A 6,122-nucleotide genomic window follows, 5' to 3' on the forward strand; every position below is an offset into this window, starting at 1 on the left:
AATGGAACAAGCCTTGTTGTCTAAAACAGTCATTTCTGCCTCCTCATTCCCCCCACCCACCCAACCCAACAGTTCTTCCGATTTCATGGTTTTAGTTAAAGAAAATACCTACATAGGTGTTTGACAAAAGAAATCATCAAGGAATAAGGACAGAGTGGATCTGTGGATAATGCAGGAGAGAGGCTGCCATTGAACAGGAATAAGGGAATGGCTAGACCATGGACAGGAGAGAGAGGAAGAAGAGAAGGCAGATGGTTTCTTTCAGGGATGCAAACCTGCTTCCCACACAAGGGCCACGGAAGAAACAGAAACACGGACAGCGGTGACACAGGTGTTCAGTAAGTATTGGGAATCTGAGGACCATGGTGGGATGTTCTGAACTTAGGCTCTGTGTGGCTGAGGGTACGTCTCAGCTGCCTGAAGCATCAGCATTTAGAAGATGCCCAGGACTACTGTGCTTTAAAACAGAAAGCTAGTGGGAAGCAGCCACATAGCACAGGGAGATCAGCTCAGTGCTTTGTGTCCACCTAGAGGGGTGGGATACAGAGGGTGGGAGGGGGACGCAAGAGGGAGGGGATATGGGGATATATGTTTATGCATAGCCGATTCACTTTTTTATACAGCAGAAACTAACACAGCATTGTAAAGCAAATATACTCCAATAAAAATGTTTTAAAAAAATAAAACAAAGTGCAAGAGAAAAAAATGACGACCACAGAGTTGGAAGGATTGTGACCATTCCTTCTCTCAGCAGGGGTCATTGCTAGGCTATTTAGGTGACACCTGGAGATAGGGGTGTGTGTGTGTGTGTGTGTGTGTGTGTGTGTGTGTGTGTGGTGGGGAACGAGGGGATGGAATCACTCAGTGGAGCATGAAGCCAGCTTTAATTTCACTTAGAAAAATTAAGAAATAAGATAATTCTCACTCCAGAGTATTAAATGGCAAATTCACCTGTTTGGCAGCATATAATATTCCTGTATTATTAATTTATGTCTTTTGAATGTTGCTGGCTAGTCTGTTATTTAGAATTTCTGCATCACAGCTCACAGAGAATAGAGCCTTATAGATTTGTGTTTGAAAGATAGTATATGCATGTGTTTGTCTTTATGTTACCTTGTCCAAGTTTCTATAAGGATTATGCTAGCTTCATTCAAGAACCTGGGTTATTTACCAACTTTCCTAAGGTTTTACAAATATTTAAATTATATGAAAATGATTTATTCTATGGGCATTCCAAAGAACCAAGCTGCCAAGCCATCTGAGACCACATCCTTTCTTTCTCTCTTTTTTTTTTTTGTTTTGATAGACTGTCTCTTTCTCATGTGTGTTACCACAGTTATTGTTCTTAAGAGATTTAGTATTCATTTATTTATTTACTTATGAATTGCATTTCTAGAACAATTTCTATTTTGGTGAAATTGTCAGTTCATTAACTTACAAGACTATAATATAGAAGCAGTCTGTCCTAGTGACTCTCTGTATTCAAATTTAAGCTGTGTCATTTACCAGTTGTGTGACTTCAGGCAAATTTACCTGGGTACCCTAATTTATACAAATTTTATAACAATAGGAAAAATTTATAATGTCTACTGCACAGGGGGTTTGTTAGGGTTAAATGAGTTAAGGTATGTGAAGCCTTTAGAATCAGTGCCAGTCACAGGTCATGATGACTAAATATTAAACAACCATGTTTTAATCTTCTATTCCAATCCTCAGTCTAAACTAAGAGCTGTACTCAAAGTCAGGTCCACTTCCCTATTCTCTTCCCTCTTTCCAATTGAGTTAGTTCACTCAAGCCCTAATCAAACAAGCTAGAGTTATGCTTTTTTTTTTTTTTTTTTCCCGGTACGGGGGCCTCTCACTGTTGTGGCCTCTCCCGTTGCGGAGCACAGGCTCCGGACGCGCCGGCTCAGCGGCCATGGCTCACGGGCCCAGCCGCTCGGCGGCATGTGGGAACTTCCCGGACCGGGGCACGAACCCATGTCCCCTGCATCGGCAGGCGGACTCTCAACCACTGCGCCACCAGGGAAAGTCCAAGAGTTATGCTTTGATTGTGGTATTTTTAAAAGTAAATTAGAAAAAAAAAAAAAGATACAGTGAGGTTTTTTTTTGTAATTATGGAAAATTAACTCAGTAATTGTCTCACTAAATCACACTAATGATGAAAAGAATTGGGACAGATTTTTCAAGGTTATATGATAATAAATGCCCCTAACAGAAACCTAAATCAACAAAAAGCCACAGTTTAATTGGGAATTTTTTTTTTTTTTTTTTTTTTTTTTTGCGGTACCGGGGCCTCTCACTGTTGTGGCCTCTCCCGTTGCGGAGCACAGGCTCCGGACGCGCCGGCTCAGCGGCCATGGCTCACGGGCCCAGCCGCTCGGCGGCATGTGGGAACTTCCCGGACCGGGGCACGAACCCGTGTGCGCTGCATCGGCAGGCGGACTCTCAACCACTGCGCCACCAGGGAAAGCCCTAGAGTTATGCTTTGATTGTGGTATTTTTAAAAGTAAATTAGAAAAAAAAAAAAAAGATACAGTGAGTTTTTTTTTGTAATTATGGAAAATTAACTCAGTAATTGTCTCATTAAATCACACTAATGATGAAAAGAATTGGGACAGATTTTTCAAGGTTATATGATAATAAATGCCCCTAACAGAAACCTAAATCAACAAAAAGCCACAGTTTAATTTGTAGATATATATGAACATGTTCTGGGTTATTTTTGAGCTGCAAGATATTACATGAAACATATAGAAGTATTTTCAGAAATGTTTTCTATGTACTGAACTTTAATACACGCAAGACTCAATTCAGGATTGAGGATAATTTTCCTCAGTTAACTCTTCCTTAAAATTTTTCAAAATAAATATTCTATCCTCATTTAAAATATTAGCTCATGGGCTTCCCTGGTGGCGCAGTGGTTGCGCGTCCGCCTGCCGATGCAGGGAAACCGAGTTCGCGCCCGGGTCTGGGAGGATCCCACATGCCGCGGAGCGGCTGGGCCCGTGAGCCATGGCCGCTGAGCCTGCGCGTCTGGAGCCTGTGCTCCGCAACGGGAGAGGCCACAACAGTGTGAGGCCCGCATACCACACAAAAAATATATATATATTAGCTTATATATTTTAAGTGTTGGAGCTAGGATGTATATTCAGGTATACCTAAATCTGAACCTTAGTATTTTCTTTGCACAGTTTTTCATTTAGTAAACTTTGTTAGGTATTGAAGACACACACAGACAAACACACATGAACACACAGATAATTAAATTTTAAAAAATAAAATGTCATTTCTGCTGATAGAGTAAAATATTTAAAAGGGGGTGACAATGAAGTTCGTTGTTTTCTTAGGATGCGTGTAGACAAAAATATTTATTTTCCGTAGAGAAAGCAGGAAAGGCTTTATGGTGGTGTGCATACTAGATCCAAAGATGGAAAAGGTGATGAGGTCACCAAAAGCATCTGGGACGGCAGAGTGGGAGGGAAAAGAAATGAGATTATAAGAGGAACAGTAGCAGTAGAGGCATGGAGAGGAAGAGTCCATGCAGCTTCCCAAGTGTAATTTTACTAGAACTGGGCCAATTCTCTTGTAATTCTTTTGAAGAACAGCTTTGCAGACAGAAAGAGATTGCTTCAATTTTACAACATAGATAATCTCTTTATGTTTTATTAAAAGAAGAAATGTAGACAATGCAATAGTCCTGCTTTTCAGCTGTGTCTCATATCACCTGTCCTACCTTCATTCTGAGAAAGCATTCACATGAAGCTGTTGTTTTCTCACTATGATGGAAAGAGCAGTACTCACTTAGAAATGAATTGCAACATTAACAGCAATTAGAATCACCAGACGCTCCTAGCAAACCAGGCTCAAATTAATTTACATGCCCTGTGCTCTACATATTACAGAGTGTCCATAAAATGATGGTAATAGAAGTGACATGCATTTACATGGACCTTTACAATTTGTAAAGCTTTGTGTGTGTATGTGTGTGTGTGTGTGTAAGTATGTGTGTGTACTTTAATACTATTCTATTCAGGTCAAACAGTATATTGGAGAAACCAGAATATGAAGCTGGAAATCAGATGTTTGCTCTCAGGTGACCCTATCATCTGCACTTAGAAATGAATCATCCAGGGCTTCCCTGGTGGCGCAGTGGTTGAGAATCTGCCTGCCGATGCAGGGGACACGGGTTCGTGCCCCGGTCTGGGAAGATCCCACATGCCGCAGAGCGGCTGGGCCCATGAGCCATGGCTGCTGAGCCTGCGCGTCCGGAGCCTGTGCTCCGCAACGGGAGAGGCCGCGGCGGTGAGAGGACCGCGTACCGCAAAAAAAAAAAAAAAAGAAATGAATTCTCCAAACAAGCTAAGGGTTCAGAATCAGAGATCATCAGGATAGATTTTGTATGTGTTAATTCTATAGAACAATATAAATGAGTTCAGGAGGACAACATTCTGACAACTGTCCACACTGTGGATACATGCTCCATTGTCTCTTTATCTCTCTTAGCATCATAGCTTAGATCATCTAAAAGCTAAACTTTATCCTTTTACCTGAATATGTACAAGAATTTCTGGATGCCTCATATTCTTCAGTTCTCCATTTTGTAAATGGTTTTGGTCTTAATGAAACTTCATCTTCTACTTTCTCTCCTCTCTTATTTGCTTCTGCACAGGTACCTCAATCAGACATATTTCTCTGACTTTGCTTGTTAACACTCTCTCTGCCCCACTGCCAGGTGCTGAGACCACAAAAGAAGCATAAGTAAGGGAACTTGTCCCCCAGGAACTCACTCCAGCAGGAGAAAAGTCATGCAGTTATCTAGTCATCAAAAATTTCTTGATCTTCTCTGTGAGATTAACTGCATACTGGAGATGAAAAGGAAATATTTACAACTGTCTGATGGCTTGAAATTACCCTGACTTCCATTTGATCCCTGTCTCTTTAAATATCTTAATTTTAATGACTGCTTTGCAGTTGTCCCCCTCTCTCATAACCTGTCTAGTCAAATAATGTTTATAAAATATTTGTCATTTCTATTAGCGTTTAGAAACATTCATCCTTCTCCCCATGGGAATTATTAGGTAAAGCTGTTCTTTATCTTTCTGGATTTATTTCCCTTAAAGCCCAGTGAGACAACATTAACTTTGTAATTTTTATGATCCCTATTTTGAAAGTTTGTTGACACTACACTTGATGGTCTACTTACTAGAAGCAGGATTTGTGGCTGGTATAGCTCTCTGTATTTTAAACTGACATAATTGAGAAACTGATTATGACATTTTAAGTAAGTATTTGGAAGTCAGAGGTCATCGTATCCTATGAGGTTGAACTTGTGGGAATTTCATTACCTAAAAGTTCCACCAAACTGCTTTCAGAAAGCTATTAAGCATACATTGCTCTCCTGAACCACCCCAGTCAGCCACGGTGCCGTAAAATGGGGGAAAAAAGAATGAAAGTTTTTCAAGTGTATACACAACTGTGCATCTCAGTCGATCCATGCTGAACAGAAAGATCTAAAGAATATTATATTAAAGGGAATATGGATTCGCCAGTCAACGCTAAAATGTAGACCTTTGAGCCTGTTACTGCTTATCTATTGCATTGCAAATCCCCAGTATTTCTCCTAATGGCCTCTGGAAATGTTTCATAATGAGAAGCAGATTTTGGTAATCCACATTGTGATCAAATTACTTTTGTCAGTGTCTTTCATTTAGTAATTATTAAATCTACAAAGACTAATCTGAGAGGTAAAAAAATGTTCATTTCTAAGCCACCTGATTGTCAACTGTCAGCCACCGATATAAAATGACTCATTGTGGGAACACAATTAGAATCTTAAAATACTAATGGAAGCGTGCATAAACGGAATTCAAGAGGTTTTCAGATCCATTAAATACACGAAAGCTTGCTTATAATGTGCCTACACTCAATGCTTTTCTATACAATAACTGATATAACTGAAAACTGGAAAATCCTGACCAATGGCCAAGAAAGTATTTCCTGCATTTAGAGTGTTTCTCTCTTCTTCACTCATTGCCATTCAAAAGGCTGATATAGGGCTTCCCTGGTGGCGCAGTGGTTGAGAGACCGCCTGCCGATGCAGGGGACACAGGTTCGTACCC

This window comes from Physeter macrocephalus, chromosome 11 (genome assembly GCF_002837175.3).
Source record: "Physeter macrocephalus isolate SW-GA chromosome 11, ASM283717v5, whole genome shotgun sequence".
Lineage (NCBI taxonomy): Eukaryota > Metazoa > Chordata > Mammalia > Artiodactyla > Physeteridae > Physeter > Physeter macrocephalus.